The sequence below is a fragment of the Mus caroli genome, unplaced genomic scaffold (genome assembly GCF_978045245.1).
Source record: "Mus caroli unplaced genomic scaffold, Mus_caroli_1 scaffold_6, whole genome shotgun sequence".
Taxonomy (NCBI): Eukaryota; Metazoa; Chordata; class Mammalia; order Rodentia; family Muridae; genus Mus; species Mus caroli.
In genome coordinates this window covers 124,860,529-124,886,550 of record NW_028227261.1, presented here as the reverse complement: position 1 = coordinate 124,886,550, position 26,022 = coordinate 124,860,529, and positions in this window count along the sequence as shown.

Sequence of the window (26,022 nt, the reverse complement as noted above, 5' to 3'; positions counted from 1 at the left end):
ATCATGCTAAATGCCAAGTTGCACAAAATCCAGGAAATGCATGGGTTTCACTAATATTCTATTGTTCCTGTGATTCTAATTGCAACCACTGTTGGCATGCTAGTCATTTGAACTTTCTATATATTCAATGACAGATTAAATTACTCAGTCATAACTTTATTCAGGAAGAAATCCGATTCCCCCAAGAGCAAGGTCTATTTTTTTCTCTCTATGGAGCAGCATTGCATTTCCTTGGAGAAATCTCTGTCCAATGCCAGCCGTCTGCTTCAATTTCTTACTATCCAGGGATCCTGAGACTCAAACATCTGTGAAATTTCCAATGGCTTCTTCATGCCAGTGGAAAGAAAAAATTTCTTGCTTTGATGGCATTTCCAGATGTTTTTAATGCTGCACATATGGCAAGGACCATTCTCTGCTAATAAGCCCAGGGTTTCAAAGAATCACATGACACAAGTGAAGTGTGGCAGACCCTGAAATCTATCTATACATTGACTTTATCTGAAAAACATTTATATTCTTGGCAACCAATATAATTATCTCGAAACCTACACATGAGGCTTTAGGCAGCATAATGATGAAACAATTCGTAAATTACGCTTGGTTTGCAGCAAAAGGAAATGCTTTAATTGCTGACAAGCAACTTTACTACTATTTTCATTTAATACTATGTTTTTGTTTTGTTGCCAACCATTTGTTCTAGTTCAGTTCTCTGTTGCTGTGATGAATACCATTACCAAAAGAAACTTGTGGAAGAAAGAGTTTATTTTTCTCACAAATTATATATAGTCTGTCATCAAGGGAAACCAAGGAAAAGGCTCAAAGCAGGAACTCAGAGGCAGGAACTGAAGCAGACCCAGTCTATGTGCATCTGGGCTTTCAATGAGTTGTTCATCTGGCTTTCTTACACAATCCAGGACCACCTGCAAAGGACTTCCACTACACACAATAGTAGGCCCTTGCATATCAATCATTAATCAAGAAAATGTCTCACAGATGTGTCTACAAGACAGGCTGATGGAAACAATTATTCAATTGTTTTCCCAGGTGACTTGAATTTGTGTCAAGTTGACAAAAACTAATTAGCACTATTGTATGCCTGTCAACCTGTTATACACTGCATTAAGATTAAACCATAAGATTTTCCTTCTTATTTGTCCTCAAGATCTCATAGTAATATCACAGTATAAAGTCCAGAATAACTATAAAGATCTCACAGAGTTTTGTAAAATTTTGAATTCCTTTAATAGTTTATAGCTTCATTAATATATCTTTAATTTCTTAACTGAATAGTCCTATGAAATCAAAAACAGATTAAATATGTGCTTGCCCAAAAAGGGAAAAATAAATAGTGGAAAACTGAAATGTATCAGTGTATTTTATCTCAATATTTTATCTTAATGTCTGATATCTGACACTATCATCTGGGCTCCACAAGGGTTGGGCAGTTCTAATTCTCAAGTATTGACATTTATAGTATATATTACAAGCCTTTAGGCTCAGGTGGACTCCACTTATGGAGAGGAATTTTAATCAAGCAACATGGTTGCTCTGTTGATAGATTACATACAAAGACCTTCTAGGTCTGTGTGATCTTAGTGGAATACAGACATGCCTTTAATCCCTAGAGACAGAGGCAAGCAGAGCTCTTAAGTTAAAGTGTTGTCTCTATAGAGCAAGTTTCAGTAAAGAAAAGCTTGAATCGAGGTGTGGTGGTAAAAGACTTTAATTCCAGACTCAGGAGATGGAGGCATGTAGATCTCTAGGTTCTAGTCAGTCAGTTTGTTTCAGTCAGTGAGTAGAGAGCTAATGCAGTGGCACTGAGTTCATGACTTTTCAATTCATGGAGTTCTGAGGCATTTTTTTTACAGGGACAGTTGGGCAGGTTGGAGAGACAACAAGCTAGACTGAGGTGATGAATGAGCCTGAGAATTTAAAGGTGCTAGAAGATTAGAACAAGATTGCCTGGATTGTTTTTGAGGCCAAGTAGAGCAAATCAGTGAGAAGCTGAGAGAAGTCAGATTTAATTAGTCAGCATGGAGGGAGTTAGAGACAGAGCAGCAGCTGAGTTGAACCAGCCAGACTGACTTCAGAAAAAATTTATGAAATTCTTGGACAAATGGTGGTACCTGGAGGATACCATCCTTAGTGAGATAACCCAATCACAAAAGAAGTCATTAGATATGCACTCACTGATAAGTGGATATTAGCCCAGAAACATAGAACACCCAAGATACAATTTGCAAAACACAAGAAAATCAAAAAGAGGGAAGACCAGTGGGTGGATACATCATTCCTCCTTAGAATAGGGAACAAAATACCCATGTAAGGAGTTACAGAGACAAAGTTTGGAGCTAAGACAAAAGGATGGACTATCCATAGACTACCCCACCAGGGGATCCATCACATTATCATCCACTAAACCCAGAAACTATTGCACAATATCAGCAAGATTGCTGACAGCTGTTATAGCTGTCTCATATGAGGCTATGCCAGTGCCTGGCAAATACAGAAGTGGATGCTCACAGTCATCTATAGGATGGAACCCAGGGCCCCCAATGGAGAAGCTAGAGAAAGCACCCAGGAGCTGAAGGGGTCTGCAACCCTGTAGGTGGAACAACAATATGAACTAACCAGTAACCCCAGAGCTTGTGTCTCTAACTGCATATGTAGCAGAAGATGGCCTAGTCAGTCATCACTTGGAAGAGAGGCCCCTTGGTATTGCAAACTTCATATGCCCTAATACAAGGGAACACCACGGCCAAGAAGCGAGAGTGCATGGATAGGGGAGCATGGCGGAGAGAGGGTATAGGGAAATTTCGGGATAGCATTTGAAATGTATATAAAGAAAATATCTAATAAAAAAAGAAAGAAAAAATGAAAGGGTGAGATTATTCGCCAGTAAGCTTCTGAGTTACATCAGGTGAGTAAATGTTACATTTTCACCATTCACAATAACTGTTGTCCTTGTTGTACCATGGTCCTGGCCAGAATGCAGAGATCTCCACTGCAATGCAAGTAGCACTTTCACCAGTGGTTCTTCCTGGTTTCTTCAAGGATTCTCTGTCACATGATACCAGTCCTCAGCTACTCTTCATTATTAGTGCATGCCTTCAAAGCAAGGACAATGTGGGAGACCTGTACAATTAACAAATTGAGGTACTAACTTGAAAGGCAACCTGTCTCCCCTGGATGGTGACTTTTGCATGCCGACATTGAAGAAAAACTTCCCAGAAAATTTTGTCTCAAAGATACTGCCCTCTTATTGACCACAGACAATGATATAACTCTGCTTATAACAATTATTATTCCAGTAAAGGTAATGATTCATGTCCATATAAATTTTTTTATCTAAAGTATTATAAAAAAAAAGTCTTCTAACTTGTCATCCCTTCCCTTTGTAACTTGACAAGCCAGACTTCCTTTGTCTGCATCTGTCATCATTCTTAACTTTCAAGATTGTATATTTTTGAGCCCTGAGGACTTTTCTAGTCTAAAGCTCTAAATTTTTTTCATAATGCTTGCAAAAATTCTCCCATATCATAGGGTCCACTATAGTGATAATCCATCCTTTGGTATAAGTTATAGCTTAGTGTGCTTCTCTCTGTTGCTGTGATGAACACCCTTGTCAAAAGCAATTTCAGAAGGACAGTTTCTTTCTCTTTACATATTACAGTGCATTACTGAGGAAAGCCAAAGAAGGAAATGAAGGCCTGAAGCTAGAGGTCAGAACTGAAACAAAGGTCACGGAAGAAACCTGCTTCCTGGCATGTTCCCCATGGCTTGCTCAGCTTGCTTTCTTATGCAGCTCAGGACCCCTGTCAAGGATGGCATTACTTAGCTGACTATGAGCATCAGAAGATGGCCTAGTTGGCCATCAGTGGAAAGAGAGGCCCATTGGTCTTGCAAACTTTATATGCCTCAGTACAGAGGAATGCCAGGGCCAAGATGTGGGAGTGGGTGGGTAGGGGAGTGGGAAGTGGGAGAGTATGGGGGACTTTTGGGATAGCATTGGAAATGTAAATGAAGAAAATACCTAATTTAAAAAAAAAAGGAAAAAAAAGATGGCATTACTTACTGTGGTATGAGCCCTTTCATTTCAATCATTATTAAAGAAAATGGTCTACAGACATGACTACACACTAATTCAAGGGCAACAATTCCTAATTTGAAACTCTCTTCCAAAATAACTCTAGTTTGAGTAAAGTTGAAGAACAAAACAGCATACATTGCGATTAAGACATTAAAAAATGTCTGATCTTGTACATGCAGAAGAAACAATGCCTTGGTTTATTACTTTGGTTTGTTACATGCCCTTTCCCAAATCATCTACTATTCTACAAAGTTACTTTTCTTACATTTTAATAAAACTATGTAGAATTATATGGAAATAATGCATCATTTTATTGTTTTATGAACAGTTTATTTCATTATTTATGAAATTTTACACGAAATTTTTAAAATAGTGTCCTAATCTCAGATATGTTACCATTTCTATCTCCATCCACTCACACAAATCTTTTTAAAATGAACACCCAAGAGCAGTGCTAATACAACCATTACAAATGCCTTCCAGGTCAAACTTTGCAATTCAAAAATTTGGGGTATATTTTCTGACATAAATGAAAATAATTGTAATGGTAATCTGGAGATATTTTAGTAGACTATAATGTCACTGAGGAGAGGACATTCATGGACAATACAGAATTTCTACAACAATTATACTACAAAAATTATATTCCAAGTTTGAGAGTGTTTGTTTTTTTCTTTAAGTACCAAGATTGAAAAGACCAAGTTCTTACAGCAGTAATGCATTTTATCCTTGGTATATATATAAAAAAAGTATATTTCAAACAAGTATATTTCAAAATGGGGAAGAGTCATGAGTCTCCTCTTGAAGGCTGTCTCCAAGAATCATACTTCAGAAAGAAGATGCCAGTGTGGTTTTTAAAGAGTAGCACCATGCCTTTGGCTCTTGGGGGACAGCTTTGGTAGCAGTGCAGCTTATCAAGTCATATAGATGGTAAGGAAACAACCAGCTAAATATTTGATATCAAACTGATGAGGTTTTCAATAACGACTTTGCCATCCAAGGACTACATTTAGCTGAAGATGAATGTAAAGAGGAGTAACTGAGAATTAATATCGTCAAAGAGATCAGTGATATTTTGAACGAATTTATTTTTGTCTTGGTCCCTGGAAAATGCAGGCAATTAGTACTAAAGAAGTTTTTACAGTATTATGGTTAAATGGGCAAGAACTAATTACCCAAAGAGAGATATTTTGGGATGGCATAAGAATATATGCTACATGAAGGTAGTTAATAGGGTAATGTTTAATGGAATAAAGTAGTAAATAAAATGGAATTATGAACAAAGACTGTGACAGTAGGTCCATTGCATTAAAAAGAAGAATTCACAGTGAGATTGCAGAATTAATAGTGTTTGTTAATAAGTTAAAGAGAGATCAGTATGTACTGTGTAACTACTGATAACATTTGTCAAGCTGATAGGGATGCCCACATATGGATAATACCTTTCCTTTATACTATAATAATAATAATAATAATAAAATAAAATAAAATAAAAAGGTCCTCTAGTAAAGGAATAACTGTGCAAATCAGGATTGATTCATATGACGAAAAATGTGTAATCATTTTTTTAGAACTGAAATGGTGTATAAATGCTAACATTTAATTTAAAGGCATGTGTAGCATAATTCACATTAGGATTTTAATCTCATATAACAAGTGTTCTTAGGGGGAAATGTTAAGTTTATTCAAGGTATAATGAGATTTTTGTCAGTTGTGGTAGTAAAAGTTTGCTTCCATAAATAAACTTGTGTTATGTGCTAGATAAAACCTCTTTGCAATAACTCAATGCTAACAAAGGTACACAGAGGTTAGAAGATTACATATGTCCCCTGTGAGCAGATTCTCTGTCATATGGTAAAAGTAGATATTACTGTGAAATAAACTGAGAGAAAAATTTAAAATAAAATAAAGAGAAAAAATAGATGATTAAGATAACAGGGATTTGGGACTTAGAACAGTAGATAATAGAGAAAAATCAGGAGATATGTTTAAGAATACTGGTATCCTTTTCTATACCTTGTTATATAGAGGGGAGAATGGAATATGGAGGAAGCTATACTCAAAGCCTAGAGAACAGAGAGGTCAAATGTACATAGAGGGCTTGACATAGCAGCTTAGATGGACCTCATTATTGTCCAATGTATTGCTCTTTACAACTGTTGTAAATTCCCACATGCCTGGATGACAGTATTCACAGACCACACACTCCACTACTAATATAAATCTGATGTTAGTTATGGGGCTATTGGTGAGAGAAATTCTGTTGTTACACTGAATAAGACCAGTGTCTAGACAGAGTTTATATGGCTAATATATGATTGTTTACACACTAAGTTAACTACAAAGAAATACAAATTTTGGTGAATCAGCATTAAGAGGTTTTAATTTTGTATGCATTTCACATGTGAATAGAAATTATGTCAAATGAATACATATGTATATGCAAGCATTTGCATGGTATAAATTTAGATATAAGTCAGAGAGAAGCAGGACAAGTCTAGTCTGGAGATTTTTCTCTGAACATTATACCACTATGTTTAATTCTTTAAATCAAGCCTTATAAATAAGCAACCATATCCAGTAAAATGTCCTTTTCTGGAAAGTTAAATCCTGAAGAGTGAGTTATTTATTTTTTACTTACTTGTTGCATATCAAATGGCTGTGTAGTAAACAGGTTAGAGCAACTGATGGAGAGAAAAGGAAAAATAATCCTGTACCCTCATACAGGAAAAATGTTCACAACTATGTGGCAGGAACAGGGCAGGTCATGGAGAGAAAGAGACAGGAGATGGCTACACTCAATATAGGTGGAGACAGACTGTGTAATGTTGGGGACCAGGATGTTCCTAAAGAGGCACTTTCTGCCACAATTCCTAGACTAGAATTTGATGTGGATGAGTTTCCTTAGCATCTGGAAATCATCTCATCATGGGTCATGAGACCACCCACAAATATGTTCACTTTCATATTTTTCTTATGTAGTATGTAGATAAACATTTAAAAAAACAGCTTTCCCTTCTAACACAGTTATCTTTGTTTTAGGTTATTGTGTAATGGTGGAAAACAATAGTAAAGAAAAGTAAACATAAAACAATGACTTTGTTATAAAAACAATACAGAAGAAAGTTTGGAATGACTTTGAAATCTTGTGTTTATTAGTCTGTGAAACACATTATACAATACAGAGGGAAACACAGGATGTCCTTAAATGGTAAGAAAATGGCTTTGTTTCAAATTTAGTCTTGTCTCCTATTGGAGAGAGCTTGGTGAATTTGCTTATCTTCATTTGGGCAAGTTAAATGTGACTGATCTTCAATTTGAAAAGTTGCTTGTGGAAGCTAATCTTCATTTTCCATTTTATAGGATTTAGAACCACCATTAGAGTGTTTACAGAAAAATTCAACGGAGCCAAAAACATCTACTTCAACCATGAGAGTCACCATCCCATGGGCAGTGGCCACAGAAAGAAGAAACAGGACAAAGCGAGTTGAGCATGAGACCCATCTCTATCTTCTTCCTGATTGCAGATTTGGCTCCATGTGCTTTACCCTAATTACCCTGCCTTTCATGCCTGATGGATTGGTCCTGGGAACTATCAATCAAAACAAGTTCTTCCTTAAGTTTGTCAAGTATTTGATCACAACAACAGGAAAGGTAATCAAATATAATTGATTAATGAATCAGGTAAATATTGGATTTTATTTTGGCTCTTCATGAATTTATAATTTTTTTAAACCATGATGGAACTGAGCCAACAACATTGCCAATATGCCCAGAAGCCTCTGTGTTATCTTCTATTCAAATAAAATGCCTCCAGATTATCGTGCAGTGAAAAGCAAGCTTTAGTGAAGAAGTTGGGGTATATCCTCCTTAGCAATGGCATGTTTGTCTTTCAGAGAGAGGCATTTACAGGGTCTTCCTTTAGAAGCCATGTTTGAACAACAACACTGTGATACGAACCCAGGGACTTCTCTAATTTGCTACTGCACACATCTACATGAAGTAGTAAACTGAATACAAAAACGAAACAGACTGTGCAAATTATAAAAATATCATAAAATATGAAAGACATTAGGATTTGTAGTGTGGTCTAAAATTTCACGTTTGATAAATTATTGACTTGCTAAAACCTTAGTGAAGCAACCCCTCCACACACACACCCCTTTTAGCAGCAATAACCATGTTTACCGGAAACAGGCAATTTTTCAGATTTTGAAGCCAAGTTATTGCACAATCTATTTATATAAAAGTTATTAAATAATCATTTAAATATTTAAGTCTTTCCTGAATTTTCAATCTTTACATACAATAAAATCCTCTGTATATTTATATCAAAATCCTAAATGTATTTTTTTTTACAATTTAATAAAAGGAAAAGCTCACTGAAATTTCCATTCATGGATTCTAGAGCCTATTTATTTTTAGATGTATTTTTGGTGGACTCATAATTGATGTTAAAATATTGTTCCACACTTCACTTTGCTTTAGTCTGTTTAATTGTTTATTGCTAAGCATGGCTTTTCTAGATACTCCAGGGTAAAGCTCCTCCCCCCATCCATTTCGTTCTCCTTCCCTTTCTTTCTCTCTCTTTGCTGCTATATAAGTTGGCCAAGGAGTGAATGCCTGTTTTGTATTTACATAACTCTGTATGAAATAACAGTAACACTTCCAATAATATTAGACTCAGTATTCCCTGATTGTTTTCATCCTTCCTAAATTTAGCAAGAAATGCAATTTGAACATGTTAATAAATTTTAAAAATAGTTCTTTATTGACTCCTTCATCAATTGACAGCATGCTTTTATGGAATTAAATAATTTGACTTCATATTTATATAATTTCATAAATGAGAAATGTTAATATTTTTATAAGAAGGGAAAGCATAGAAATGCACAAAATGATCAAATAAGAAGCACTATTTTTTTTATTCTAGGAAGTTTAGTACATAAGTCATTTGTTTCTAGAGGGAAGCAAGCAAAAGTAACCAAAGCATATAACCAAAAACATATAGTGAGAACTGAGAGTCACAATGGCATCACAGATCTCTGAACACATATGACATAAATATGGCAGCAAGCTTTCAAACTGACAGAGAAAAATGGAATGGAAAATTGAACTCTGTTGTCAATTTGTCATTCCAGGAGCAATAAAGACATTTGAAAACAAACAAGCAAACAAACAAGAATGCAAATATTGAAAATTCCATTATTGTTCAATATAGCTGTTATATGAATTTAAATAGATAGCCCTATTCCATATGTACTAGAATTGGTGGCTCTCCTCTCAGGAGAACAGGTGGGAGGAAATTGAAATAAGTGCTATACATCTACATCCATCACAAACAGTTAACTGAGTCTTCTTGATAAGCGAAAAATGCTTTTCTCTCCCACAATGGATCAAAAGGTCCTTCCAGCCAAGCCTTTGGGACAGTGGTAGGATAGCATGCAAATTCTCATGAGGCCGGGGCACGGAAAGTGCTGTCAACTAATATTTGGTGTAAAATGCTTAATGTTATTGTAAAGAAAATATGAAATGAATACTGGCTGGTGCTTCAGAGATATCTTTTGAAATGTTTGTGAGTTTCTGGTCAAAGGTGATGCTGAGTTGTCAAAATGATTGATTGCTGTGTTTCGTCATATCCGTTAGGACTGTGCGACTGCAAACGATCTATGACATTGGTAAAGTCGATGGACTGTAGTTTGTTTCCTTTTGTACCACACTGATCTGGTTAGGATTTGCTACTTTTGTCATAAGGTCTTATTGGATGAACACAAAGGGAAGGTCAAAGTTTAGGCACTCTGTTGAGTTTAATGGAATAGATTTTTAGTGTGTATAAACACCACTACAGGGTTGACTATTTTCATTGAATTGACTATTTTTATCTAACAACAAATGTGAGTTTTATCTTCTTTCAGTGTGTTGAGTAAATACACAGTTTGTGCTGACTTACTTGTATGTGGGATTCTCTGATGTAATTTTTCAATGTGGACCTTGCAATTAGATGAACACTGTTATCGTGCCTCTCCCAAAAGTAAATTCTCCTTTATTTTTCCTTAATTCCTTTCCTATTTCATATTAATAATAGAGACACATGCTCAAGATCTGGCATCAAATTTTCATATATGTTTTCTCAGCACATTTTAATTTAAAATCTCATTAAATGAAAACAAATTTTAAATTAATTTGCGTAATTTGACTTGTTACTTTGAATCATGTTAAAATACAAGCAGATGTTGATAGCCTATGTTGTGTCAACTTTTGACCATTAGAAAAAAAAAGTCAATTCAATTTAAAAATGTTATTATTCATTCCGATGATGGGTTTCACAGTAACGGGCATTCAGTTTGACTACATTTTTGCTTAATTGCTCCAATAATTGGGCTATTGAAATACAGAGCCTGGAACACTCAAGTCTGATGCTACTGAACGATTTGCTTGTTTAGATTTGTCATGACTCATTAACCATAAGTAGCCACAGAATTATTTCTGGTTTCCTGCCACTCACAGAAGCAAGTAGTTGCAGAAAATTTCCACAGTGAGAAAATGTTCTTTTCATAACTAATTGTACTTCATCTGTGAAAATACAATATCAGTTTTAAATTATTGAATATTCCATTTGGAGATAGCCAATGCACAATGATATATATATATATATATATATATATATATATATATATAGTTTCAATATGATATACATTTATCAGTATATTACAAGCATGAAAGTAACATGCATTATCAGAAATAATCTTGTAAGCAGAATAATAAAGACAAAAGAATTTGATACCTTAATAAGCCTTGATAAAATAGCTTTATAATCTGTCATGAAATGTTTGAAAATCAAATATTTCTACTAATTTCTTTAAATTATAAGTTCTGTGATGTTATTCTCATTTAAGTTACACAGAAAAAAAATAATCAGTCAATAAACTTACACAGAGAATACTTTAGAGAATTAGGTTGTTGTCACTAAATAAAAGTGGAATTATTACATGCCTTTTGTACAATTAGTATTTCTGTTGAAATCAACATATAAGTATTTTGGCCTCAAACAATTTCTGTTGTTTTGTCACTCAAAATAGAGAAAGCACAAAGTAATTTCCTCTCTATTCAGAGCATGAATGAGAAAAAAAGAAATCACAACTAGAAATATTATATTTGGATGTGTTTTAGAAGAAATTTTAAAAAGGAATAAAGTCTTGAACCAATAAGAGACCTGGCTAAAATTCAAGAGAATCTTGTGTATGACTATATTTTTGTTCTTTTGTGTTCACAAAGCAAAGTTTTTTTTAAGTTCTCTGTCTCTCCATCTCTGTTAATCACTAGCTAAACTATTTTTTTCAGCAATAAATAACTAGAAATTTCCTTTCTAAAACACAGCTTTACTAAACAGGAAAACAACTTTGTTCTGAAAACTTCATTTTGGGGGACTTTAAGAGAGCCTTAGTAGAACTGGTGTAAAGAAAGATCACTTTAGGAAGTTGTTTTCCATTGAGAGATTTAGTAACTGGGTAAAGTCTGAACTATTTATCTTTTCAGCTGGAGCAGAGTGTGTATGAATCTGATGTGTCCAAAATATTTATAATAAATGACTTGAGGCTGGCCGCCACAGCACTTGGGCATTCAAACTCCAGTTGACATCAACAGGCACTTACCTGTACAAGACCCTGTACTGCCTTTTGCCTGCAGGCTATAAAGAAGAGTTTAAATGAAACATAGGTTCAGGGCTTCCAGAACTATGGATGATCACAGGCAAAAAGACTTAGGTAGGAGGACATAGAAATCTGAAATTGGATGACTATCTGAGAGGTTAAATTGACAAATGTAGCCTGACCCACAAATGAAGGAATGAGTTTTGTTGATTATCTTCTTCTTACAAAATTAAGCTTCTGTATCTGAATGTCAAAGTATAATATGAGCCTTCTTCATGTGTGTTAATATGTTACATCTCTTTGATGTAGAATATTAAATGTTCAGGAAATGTCCTCCTGAACTCTAGATTTATCAATTAGAATATTAAAATTGAAAAATAAATTACAGATGAAAAAATCATTACATGTAATGTTAGAAAAATACTACTAAAGAAAAAATTGTCTGGAGGATTTAGAAGTTATGTATATAACTGAATGACCTGACTGGCCAGAAGACCACTTTTCCATTTTATTACAGTATAGAAATTTTACATTGTCCTCTAGCTTCTCCATATATATTTTTTGAACCTCCCCTCATGACATAATAAATAAATTAGTTAAAGGGTAAGAACTGTTATTTTCGAAAATATGTAAAGTGACTGAAACCTCTCTCTTGCCCTCATTTAGCTCCGTCTATTTCTCCCAGCTTACCTAGTTCCCGAGTTAAAGGTACTCTGGTTTATAAGGAACTTTGTACTGATACACTAGTTATAAACTAAAAACAGCAGATACTGAGTAACAACTTAATGTACATAAACTTCCAAACACCATCGGTTAACTCAGCACAATTAATATGTGGAGGAACATTGAAGTTAGCCTAAAATTGGGAGGAATGATTTAACAGAGAAAGTGTTTTATAATAAAGCATGATATTCACGAAATTTCTTAAACATCACTATATAAACCTTGTTAAAATGTACAATATATAATATTGATGTATGTTAGTTGTTTGTGGAAAGCAGAAAAGGTATATTTATTCAATGTGACCACATTGGAGAGGCTGACAAAGAGATCCATTGACCCCCACCTCCCAAGCCCATATTTGAGTCCTTGACTTGAGAGTAAGTTTTAAATAAAAAGCAAGAGACTCATTAACTGAACAGGCCACGACTGTCTCTCCTTCAAGGTCACCTGAAAAGTAGTAAATCGTTCTAGAGGAGAAAAGTTGCTCTTCTAGCTTTCAAGAATGAAAGCGCATTCCTCTCCAGGTATTATTACTGAGATAATTCTAATTTCTTACAGTTTGGTGTTTCAATACTCAAACAGCAAAGCAAGGGAGCACACCTGTCTTTTCAAACTCTATTCTTTCTAGATAGGCCTGTTTCATTCCTTCATTGTCATTATATCACCCCAATCTTGAGATGAAATATGCTTGTATAAAACAAATATGAACAGAATATAAGAAGGAATCAAAACTAGAATATATTGTTAGTAACACGCCTCTGAGTGCAGGAAAACTTCCTGAATAAACCATAAATGCTTGGCTTTTAATTACTTTTGGCAGACTTGGAATGAGAAATTCCATCTTTTTGGTTTGGAGGAGGATCTCTCATGGAGTTTTGGTTGACCTGAAATTTATGATCCTCCTGTTTCAGCTTCCTAAGTACTAGCATTACAGAAACGTGCCTATTTTAACTTAATTTGAACTCTCTACCCCCCCACCTTGTCTTTGAACAATATTCTATGAAGACATCAGTAACTAACCATCTGGTAGTTCAAATTCTCTAGTTCATAATTATAAGGAAACTATTGGTCACAGTTAGTCCCATATAGGGAGGGTAGAATAAGCGGGTGTGAAATATAAGTAACGGATATCAAGGAAGTAGTGCTAATAAATCATTTAGACCATATTTTAAGTAACTAAGAGGAATAGAAGGAATGGTTCTTACATCAAGAATGACTGAATTCCATTTTGTTTCTCCTATGGGCCTATATCAGCATCTCAAAAACAGAGTTTGGAGTCCTTTGTTAGATACTACTTCTGCAGAATCTTAAAAGACAGCTGATTGTAAGGCATTGCAAAATACAACCACAAAAGGTAAACTAATTTAAAAATAAAATAGTTATATATAGGTTTACAAGTACCCAATGACTATTGTATTATTCAGAGCTTGTACTTCTGCACAAAACATCATGATCAACAAACAAGTTGGGGACGAAAGGATTTATTTAGCTTACACTTCCACATTGCTGTTCATTACCAAAGGAAGTCAGGACAGGAACCCACACAGGGCAATAACTTGGAGGCAGGAGCCTGGTGCAGAGGCCATGGAGGGGTGTTGCTTACTGGCTTGCTTCCCCTGGCTTGCTCAGTTATTGAACCCAGGACTACCAGACCAGAGGCTCTTTGCTCTGTGATAACTCCAGCTGTGTCAAGTTGACACACAAAACTAGTCAGTACAGTGATAAATTTCTAATTCCATATTAATATCAATACACACACACACACACACATATACACACTAAGAAGCCTTCAATAATTAGCCTCTTTATACAGAACTAAAAGAAAGACTAAAATCAGTTATAATGGATATTTAAAGGACTTCAACACTATCTGATGATTAAATGCACATTGACTTTATTAAGGCAATTTCCCAAAGAAGTCAAAAGTGTGAAATGCAAGCAAGAACAATACTTTAACAAAACACCAAATCTTGTCAATTAAGTAAATTATGCAATATTATTAAGATCAGAGCAACATCTTCAAAAAGGCCTTGTAAATTTAGACACAGGGATTAGGTTTTAGTTTTACATCGGTATCTTTACATTAGAACATGGATGCTTTTTAAATGAATGCATTTCATTTCATCAGTTTTTCTCTGGCATTTTTTCCAACCTTGTTCTAAAGACTAGTAGAAAATTCTACTAGTAAGAAAAAAATAACCAAACATTTTGAATTATTAATATTTAAATTTCAAAGTGTTTTAAAGTTGTTGGATACAGATTGTTCTTTATTGCCTTGAGTCGCCAACACATAAATCTATATGAAATACACAAATTATATTTTAAGCAACCACCATATCTACCCAGTATCATTTTAAGCATCAAGTAATTTTGATTTAATTGCCTCAGCATCCTCACGATTTTCCACTGTCACGAAGCAGTTAATGGATGACTGAGAAGATAGACCACATTTTTAATAACACATTTTCCATATTTGAAAGTTTGAATTGAGTCTAGACAGAAAGACAGGGAAATTTTGTGGACAAAAGAGGAAAGGGAACTCTCACCTTAGAATCAGATTAAAGCCCCCTGCCAAGTAAGAAGCAAGAATTGACAGCAATTACTATAAAGACTGAATATTCCTTTTACATATAGATATTTTATGTCAAAATAGCAATGACCCAAGCTTGAGGTCTGAATCTATATAGCCTCAGGCAGCGCCTCTTTCCTATTCCCTGACATTGCCTGAGAATCTCAAGCAAGCTTAAACCTACATTAAATTTCTTTCCACCTCTGCAGTACAATACTGGCCAGCCCTCCAATCCATTCATCATCAAAGCCACAAATTCAGAGTACACCTGATTTGATGTCTCTAAAACTCTAGGGAAAATCCTGCTCCATCTTTGTCCCTGCATTTATTTTAGCCACTACCAAATTTGGGTCAAAGTTTTGTAGGTGGGCTTTTGTCCCCATCCATTAGCTGGGGTTCCTTTCCAAAGCAAAATTTAGCTCATGTAAACACTGAAAAACATCTTTACATTTCAAATGGACCAATGCAAAAGTGTCTTGACATAAAGGTAAAGTATACAAGTAAACTTGTAATTTATAACTTAAGTTTGCCTTGCAAGAAAGATCAACACTTTTTCTATTTAATGAAATATTTAAAGTATCTTTATATATTCTAAATGATGTAATCAACTTTTTCTCTTTAGCCTCAGTTCAAAATTTAATATTTGAAACTACAAGACCCAAATCATTAAGAAGTATAAAATTTTGGGATAGCATTGGAAATGTAAATGAGGAAAATACCTAATAAAAAGTAAAATATAAAAGTATAAAATCAACAGTATTGTTTTAACTTTATTCATTTATATTTTTTATAATTTTTAATAATCTTTAAGAATTTTGTACAGCATATTTTGATTATATTCATCCAGTCCTCCAACTCTGCACAGATCTAAAGCCCTTCCCTACCTAACAACTTCTGTAATATTTTCCTCTTTAAACTTACCAAGGCCAATTACAGTGGACTATATTTTTGGATGTGTGGCCACCCACTGGACTGTGTTCATCCTACCAGGAGTTGCAACCTTAAAATTATGAGTATCCCTGTCATACAACTGCTCAGCTAGCAGTGGACCTTCAAGCCCATCTTCCATATCTATAGTAGGATATTTTCTGGCTTGATGGTAAGTCAGTTCTATGCATGAGATTTTAACTCATTGAGCTCTAAGTTCATATGCATAACTCTTTTGTCATTCGGTTGTTTCCATAAAACACTGCTTCTTTGTAGTCATTCATTTCACCCTCTGTCTTTTACAATTTTTTGGTCCCCTCTGCAATTAATATTTCAAGTAAGCCTGCTGTAGGTAAAGTCCAGCAATACAAATTTGGTTTTTGTCTCAAATATAAATTTCACTTAAATCCTTGTATTTTGGCTGCCTTCCAAAATGTTCACAGAAGCAATAGCTCTTAGTAGGTCAAAACTGTCAAATAAATCTATACACACAATCTCATCTATATTTCAAAATTGGCAAATCAACAATGAGTTAAAAAATACTGCAAAAGTAAAGTAGACAAAGGATTCTTAATTATTTTTATGTGCTACAGAAGCAGAGCTTAGATTTCACCCCCATTGTTGAATTAGACGCCAGACGCCATCCTAGGTTTTCAAAGACTCGTCGGCTACATGCATCTCTCACTGCACGGTATCAGTGTAGGAAAGTCAATATTGTCTTGGTTATAGGAACCTTAGAATGATTTCAATAACTGTATGTCTCTATCCCAAAAGGTGACACAAAACGCCAATGGATCTCTCACACACACACACACACATACACAGATATGTGTGTGTGTGTGTGTGTTCTCATAGAAACATTCTCTTGTGTCTCATAAGATTGTGTGTGCTGTGCATCTTTCATACAATTCTAGAGAATCTTTAAATTAATTCTTAATTTCTATCTTGATCCATTTATCATACAATAATAGTAGATTGTTCAATATCCATGAATTTGTTAAGCTTTCTGTTGTTACTAATATCTATCATTATTCAACAGTTGTTAAATAAGACTTAGGGTTTTATTTTAATCTTCTTATATGTGTTGAGACTTCCTTTTTGTCCAAGTATGTGGTCAATTTTGGAGAATGTTCCATGAGTTGCTGAAATAAAGTTGTATTGTTCTGTGATTGTGTGAAAAGTTCTGTAGATATCTGTTAGGTCCATTTGGTTTATAATTTATAACATCAGTTAGCTTCATCATTTCTCATTTCAGTTTTTTCTAGGTGAGTGGCTATTGGTGTGAGATGTTGATTTCTTCCATTATCATATCAGTGTGTAGGGGTCAACAAGTGATTCAAGCTGTGGTATTTTTTATTTTATAAACTTGAGTTTCCTGTGTTTGGTGCATAGATGTTAAAAATTGCATCTACACCTGATCTTGAATCCCCATTCCCCTCCCCATCTCTGCTCCTTCCCATTTCCCTCCCTCCATCTGCCTCTTATGACTATTTTATTCTCTCTTCTAAGGGATATCCCTTAGCTTCCTTGCCTTCCTCCATGTTTAGCTTCCTTGGGTCTGGGGAATGTAACATGGTACGTGTATTTTATGGCTCATATCTACTTATAAGTGAGTACATACTTTGGAATTTGATTTGGCACTTTCACAAAATACTGGGAATAGTTCTAACTCAAGACCCATTCTCAAGTTCCATCCATTTGCCTTCCCTTTTGCCTTCAAAATTCATGATGTCTTATTTTTTAATAGCTGTATAGTATTGAATTATGTAGATGTACCATATTTTAGTCATTTATTTGTCAGTTGATGGGCATCTAAGGTTTTTTTTCCAAATTCTGATTATAATTTAAAAAGCTGTTATGAACATAATTGAACAAGTGTCTTTGTAAGATGGTAGAGTACCTTTTGGTATATTCCCAGAAGTGGTATAGGTGGGTCTTGAGTTAGAACTATTCCCAGTATTTTGAGAAAGTGCCAAATCAATTTCCAAACTAGTTGTACAAGGTTGCACTCCCACCAACAATGGAGGAGTGTTCCCTTTGTTCCACATCCTTGCCAGAATGTGTTATCTTTTGAGGTTTTGATGTTTTGAGGTTTTGATCTTAGCCATTTAGATGGGGGGGGCGGGGGTAAGAGGTAAGTAACCTCAGAGTTGTGATTTTTCATCTCTGTGATGACTAAGGACTTTGAAGATATATTTAAGTGCTGATCAACCACTTGAGATTTTGCTGTTGAGTACTCTCTGTTTAACTCTGTTCCATATTTTTCATTAGGTTGTTTGTGTTGTTGGTTTCTGACGTCTTGAGTTCTTTGTAAATTTAGGATATTAGCCCTCTGTCAGATGTAGGGTTGGTGAATCTTCTCAGAATCTGTGGGATGCCGATTTGTCCGATGGACAATGTCCTTTGCCTTACAGGAACTTTTCAGTTTCATGAGGTTCCACAGGAAAGATAGCTAGATGGCCATGACAATGAAGGAAAACTTGCAACTGACAGGGATAAGGAGGACAAAACAAAGAAGGTGACCTTAGATGTTACTCAGTATATTGGGGATATAGAATCTGAAGAGGCTAACCCTTATATCCAGACAGGAACCCTGGTGGAATGATAGAGATAACAGCCCCAACACAAAACTTTCAACCCCAAATTTATTCTGTCTACAGGTAATGCAGGCATGGGAAAAGGAGCAGAAACTGAGGGAATAGCCAACCAATAACCAGCTCAACTTGAGACCCATTCCATGGGCAAGCACCAATTCCTGATGCTATTAATGATGCTCTGTTATGTTTATAGCCAGCAATATGTTGTCCTCTGAGAGGCTCTTCTCAGCAGCTGAGTCACACAGATGAAGTCGTCTATAGTCAAAGAGTGAATGGATGGATCTTAGGGACTCTTAGAGTAGAATTGGAGGAAGGATTTTGGACCTTGCAGGGAATAGAAACCACAGGAAAAGAGTCAACTAACCTGGACTGTTGGGGTTACATTATATTGGTCTTTGTGTCTATTTTTATGAGGGATGCGGATCATTTGAACACATTTTGTATGTGAGTAAATTATGGGATATGAATCTATTCATTGGTAGAGTGATTGTCTAATTACATTGGACTCTAAGTTCAATTCTTATTACTGTCAAAGAGAAAAACAAAAGAACACCAATACTGTTTGTAGGGACATAAATTAGCACTAAAATGTGGTGCAATATAAAATAAAAAATAACAGATATTCCCTGTTTATTTTTTCTGTACATTGATTTTTATATTCTGAACATTCAACAATATTATTTCTCCTAATGTGAACATAGGATGTATTTTTTTATTTGCTATCTTTCTACATTTTCTCTTTTTTTGCTTGTTTTTGATTTTTGTTTTTTGTTTGTTTTTGGTTTTGTGTTTTTCTCAAAACAGGGTTTCTCTGTGTAGCCCTGGCTGTCCTGGAACTCGCTCTGTAGACCAGGCTGGCCTCGAACTCAGAAATCTACCTGCCTCTGCCTCCCAAGTGCTGGGACTAAAGGGGTGTGCCAACACACCAGTCCCTCTACATTTTTGTCATTAGTATTTTTGTTATTTCTATTTTCCAAGTCCTATGTTAACATCATTCCTATATTTTGCTTTGTTTTATTTTTAAAACTTCTGGTGCAGGACTTAAATAAAGAATTATTACTTTATTATTATTATTTTTTTACACTCCACATTTTATTCTCCCCCCTCCCCCATGACCATCTGACTGTTTCACATCTCATGCCTCCTCCCCACCCCCATGTCTCCATGTAGATATCCCTACTCCCACTCCATCTGACCTCTAGTTTTCCTGGGGCCTCCAGTCTCTTAGAGATAGGTACATGGTCTCTGAATGAACACAGACCCAGAAGTCCTCTACTTTATGTGTGTTGGTGGCCTCATATAAGCTGGTATATGCTGTCTTTTTGTTGGTCCAGTGTTTGAGAGATCTCGGGGGTCCAGATTTATTGAGACTGCTGGTCCTCCTACAGGATTGCCCTTCTCCTCAGCTTCTTTCAGCCTTTCCTAATTCAAAAACAGGGATCAGCTGCTTCTATCCATTGGTTGGCTGCAAATATTTGCATCTGACTCTTTCAGCTGCTTGTTTGGTCTTTCAGAGGGCAATCATGATAGGACCCTTTTTTATGAGTGTTCCATAGTCTCAGGAATAGTGTCAGGCCTTGGGATGTCCCCTTGAACTGGATCTCACTTTGGGTCTGTCACTGGACCTTCTTTCCCTCAGGCTCCTCTCCATTTCTTGCCCTGTAATTCTTCCAGACAGGAACAATTATAGGTCAGAGATATGTCTGTGTAATAGCAACTACATTCCTCACTTGATATCCTGTCTTCCTGATAGGCGTGGGGGGCTCTTTAAGTTTCCTCTCCCTACTGTCAGGCATTTTATCTAAGATCCCTCCCTTTGAGTCCTTATATCTCTCACCTCCAAAGTCTCTGGTGCATTCTGGAGGGCCCCCCACACACACACTACCTCCTTTTTCCAGAGGTTGCCTGTTTCCATTCTTTCTGCTGGTTACTTGCCATCCAGTAACTTTATTGTATGCTTCACAACTAACTGGATATGATTACTAGTTGCTTTTCTCTTCCAGTAGTATCCATAACACCTTTCAGGACTACGAAATCTATCCAGTTGAGATGACTTTCATGACACCATCCATCTGTCATCACTATGGTAATGATTCAAATATGTAACCTTCAGGAATAGGATTTTACTGGTAAGCTCTGGAATGTACACAGGAACTTTGGCAATACCCTGTAATGTTTGGAGGGTGGAATGGGGACCTCAATTGCCAACAACTCCAAAAGAGGTAACCAATTATTGGCACTAGGTTTTTATTTCTTAGCATGTGGTGATGAGAGAGGCACTATAGGATAACCCCATACAAGGTTGTGTGTGTTAGTGTCCATGTGCATATGCATACTACAAAGTTTTGATAGTAGTAGTCATTCAGATTTGTGTAAGAAAACTGACAATTCAAGGATATAAAATAAACTTTAAACATATTCATCTGTGGGTCCATTCACTTATTTACGCAATATTCTTCATGTGCCTATAATGCCCCTGAAACTGATGCATATGGTAAATGTTGGGGATTAAATGTAAACACAGGCATGTGTGCAGTGAATATAGATTAATGAATAAAATAGCTCTAATGATGTTTTGAAAGTGGCAACATTGTTACCAGACTCATTTTCATAATGATGTTTCTGTTCACAAATATTGCTCTTTCATTTTTCACACTCATGTGTTTCTCTGAGTTCCAGTAATGGCACAAATGGATTGAAAAGGAAGCAGAATTATACAGAAATTAAACTATCATAATATTATTTTATGTTGAAAATTATAAAACCATCCTTAAAGTTATTTTGTCATCAAAGTAATTAATTTAAAATAGCAACTGGAAACTTTAAAGGTACTTTGGGCCCATTATTCAGAATTCATTGTCAACCAAAGCATTTAAAACACAGTTTTGGCCCCATAAAATGAGAAAAATAAAGCTTCAGAGAAAACAACCACTGATGAGAGGCACAGGTAACGATTCCTAGTGGGAAGATATATTATCATAAGAAGAACACTTACCATAAAGTATTCCAGAGGGGAGCAATTGAAATTATGTCCCCTTCTGCTGTGCTTACACAACTTGAAAGCGACCATTTAAATCAGTTCTGACTTGCAATTGTTCCTAATGAAACAACCAGGCAACCACTGTTGATTATCAGCCACCTCTCAACTTTCTGGAAATTAGAAGGCTTGAAGTCTGAATTTTGCCCACTTGTAGACATATTTCCCATTAAAATGTCAAGGGTTGGCTTGGTTTATAGATTTTTGAATAAAGTACATATCCTTTCTCCGTTAAAACTGTATAGTTTCTTGATTATGTGGTACTTTAATTCTATGCAGGGTTGTCCTCCTGGAAAGGCAAATTGATGCAATTGCCTACAGACCCTCAGTATGCATTAAAAGAGGGTGGAGGCATCAAGCAGCTGGTGGCTAGAATATAATTATGTCAATATGTAAAAGACAATTAGCATCAGCATTCAGCCTGTGCCACAGACACGCCTCAGTTGCCTTTGGTCTTTTATGTTACTTCTTCCCTAAAATCTTCCTAAACACCTACTGTTCTTCATGCTTATGTTTCCTTAAGCAACAACATACTAACCACATCAACATTTTCAAATCCATCCTGGTTTACAGAACTAGTGATTGAATGATAAGTCTTGAATACTGCACCTAGCTTAAGAGTGATTATTTAAATGTACCTGAATATTGTTATAATGACTTGTCTTAATCTATCACAACCACAGGTCATACTTGAAAATATAAGAAAGTCTAAAGAGCTTAAAAGACAAAAACAGCCGGGCAGTGGTGGCTCACACCTTTAATCCCAGCACTCGGGAGACAGAGGCAGTCATATTTCTTTGTTCGAGGCCAGCCTGGTCTACAAAGTGAGTTCCAGGACAGCCAGGGCTATACAGAGAAACCCTATCTCCAAAAACAAACAAACAAAAAAACCAAAAACAAACAAACAAACAAAAAGACAAAAACAAACAAGCCAACAAAACTGGGGGGGAAAGTAAGGCATTTAATCAATTTAAAATAGGCAATGCTGTCCCCTAGAGGAATCTCCATGCAATCTTAGGACTACCAGTGAGTAGAACACAACCTGAGACAGCATTACAGAGCAGAAAACCCGGCCTGACCAGGGTCACAAGTCCCTTCCAGTCAGTACTAGCACCAGGTCACCTTGAGCGCAGAGTCAGCAGACACAACCAACACCCCTGAGAGGACTCTCCACTCAATCTAGGACAACCAGTGAGTGGAACACAATTTCTGTTCCAATTCAATCGTATGGGACCTGAGACAGCATTAGGAAAACAGGAAACCCAGCCTGACCAGGTTCACAAGTCCCTTCAGGTCAGCACCGGCACTGGGTCACCTGGGCTCAGAGTCGGCAGACACCCCTACAGGACAGCTTCTGAGACAGACCCCATTTGAGGCAACAGACATCCAGGCACCTTTCCTGCCAGAGGAGAGGTGCCCGCCCTGACCAAGAGGGCTTTATCAGAGCACCTGGGGGAACCATCCTGGATCCGTGATCCCTCTGAGACTAGTCTGTGCAGGTGAGAGTGTGGAATACAGAAGCTAACAGCTTCTGGGACAAGCCTAAGCAACACAGCTTCTGGGACAGGTCGTGTTTAGGGCCTACATTTTCTGCCAGGAGGCAGGTGTGAATGCCAATATCTGTGCATCTTCCCTGAGGAGGAGAGCTTGCCTGCAGAGAGTGCTCTGACCACTGAAACTCAGAGGAGAGACCTAGTCTCCCAGGTCTGCTGATAGAAGCTAACAGAATCATGACAGGAACAATCTCTAACCAGAGACAACTATAACAACTAACTCCAGAGATTACCAGATGGTGAAAGGCAAACATAAGAATCTTACTAATAGAAACCAGGACCACTCACCATTATCAGAACGCAGCACTCCAACCTTGCCTAGTCCTGGGCATGCCAACACACCCAAAAAGCTAGACACAGATTTAAAAGCATATCTCATGATGATGGTAGAGGACATCAAGAAGGACTTTAATAACTCACTTAAAGAAATACATGAGAACACTACTAAAGAGTTACAAGTCTTTAAGACAAACAGGAAAACACAACCAAACAGGTAGAAGTCCTTAAAGAAAAACAGGAAGCACATCCAAACAGGTGATTAAAATGAACAAAACAATACTAGACCTAAAAAGAGAAGTAGACACAATAAAAGAAAACCCAAAGTGAGGCAATGCTGGAGATAGAAGCCCTAGGAAAAAAAAATCTAGAACCATAGATTTGAGCATCAGCAACAGAATACAAGAGATGGAAGAGAGAATCTCAGGAGCAGAAGATTCCATAGAAAACATCGAAACAACAATCAAAGAAAATGCAAAATGCAAAAAAATCCTACCTCAAAACATCAAGGAAATCCAGGACACAATGAGAAGACAAAACCTACGGATAATAGGAGTAGATGAGAAGGAAGAGTTACAACTTAAAGGGCCAGCAAATATCTTCAACAAAATTACAGAAGAAAACTTTCCAAACCTAAAGAAAGAGATGACCATGAACATACAAGAAGCCTACAGAACTCCAAATAGACTGGACCAGAAAAGAAATTCCTCCCGACACATAATAATCAGAACAAAAATGCACTGAATAAAGATAGAATACTAAAAGCAGTAAGGGAAAAAGGTCAAGTAACATATAAAGGCAAGTCTATCAGAATTACACCAGACTTTTCACCAGAGACTATGAAAGCCAGAAGATCCTGGACAGATGTTATACAGACACTAAGAGAACACAAATGCCAGCCCAGGCTACTATACCCAGCCAAACTTTCAATTACCATAGATGGAGAAACCAAAGTATTCCAAGACAAAAACAAATTCACACATTATCTTTCCACGAATCCAGCCCTTCAAAGGGTAATAAGAGAAATAAACCAATACAAGGACAGAAACCACGCCCTAGAAAAAGCAAGAAAGTAATCCCTCAACAAATCAAAAGGAAGACACCACAAGAACAGAATGCCAACCCTAAAAACAAAACAAAACATAAAATTAGGAAGCAACAATTACTTTTCCTTAATATCTTTTAATATCAATGGACTCAATTCCCCAATAAAAAGATATAGACTAACAGACTGGCTACACACACAGGACCCAACATTTGCTGCTTACAGGAAACATATCTCAGGGAAAAAGACAGAAACTACCTCAGAATGAAAGGTTGGAAAACAATTTTCCAAGCAAATGATCTGAAGAAACAAGCCAGAGTAGCCATTTTAATATCGAATAAAATCGACTTGCAACCCAAAGATATCAAAAAAGACAAGGAGGGACACTTCATACTCATCAAAGGTATAATTTTCCAGGAGGAACTCTCAATTCTGAATATTTATGCCCCAAAAGCAAGGGCAGTCACATTCATTAAAGAAAATTTAGTAAAGCTCAAAGAACACATTGCACCTCACACAATAATACTGGGAGACTTTAACACACCACTTTCATCAATGGACAAATCATGGAAACAGAAACTAAACAGGGACACAGTGAAACTAAGAGAAGTTATGAAACAAATTGATTTAACAGGTATCTACAGAACATTTTATCCTAAAACAAAAGGATATGCCTTCTTCTCAGCACCTCATGGTACCTTGGCCAATATTGACCATATAATTGGTCACTGAACAGGCCTCAGCAGATACAAAAATATTGAAATTGTCCCATGCATCCTATCAGATCACATGGACTAAGGCTGATCTTCAATAACAACATAAATAATAGCAAACTGGAAACTGAACAACACTCTTCTCAATGATACCTTGGTCAAGGACAGAATAAAGAAAGAAATTAAAGACTTTTTAGAGGATAATGAAAATGAAGCCACAACATACCCAAACTTTTGGGACACGATGAAAGCATTTCTAAGAGGAAAACTCATAGCTCTGAGCGCCTCCAAAAAGAAACTAGAGAGAGCACACACTAGCAGATTGACAACACACCTAAAAGCTCTAGAACAAAAGGAAGCAAGTTCACCCAAGAGGAGTAGACAGCAGGAAATAATCAAACACAGGGGCGAAATCAACCAAGTGGAAACAAGAACTATTCAAAGAATCAAACAAACAAGTTGCTGGTTTTTGACAAAATCAACAAGATAGATAAACCCTTATCCAAACTCACTAAAGGGCAGAGGGACAGCATCCTAATTAACAAAATCAGAAATGAAAAGGGAGACATAACAACAGATCCTGAAGAAATCAAAAACAACATGAGATCCTTCTACAAAAGGATATACTCAACAAAACTGGAAAACCTGGATGAAATGGACAAATTTCTAGACTGATGCCAGGTAACAAAGTTAAATCAGGATCATGTTTATGATCTAAATAGTCCTATATCCCCTAAAGAAATAGAAGCAGTCATTAATAGTCTCCCAACCAAAAAAAAAAAAAAAATCCCAGGACCAGATGGGTTTAGTGCAGAGTTCTATCAGACCTTCAAAGAAGATCTA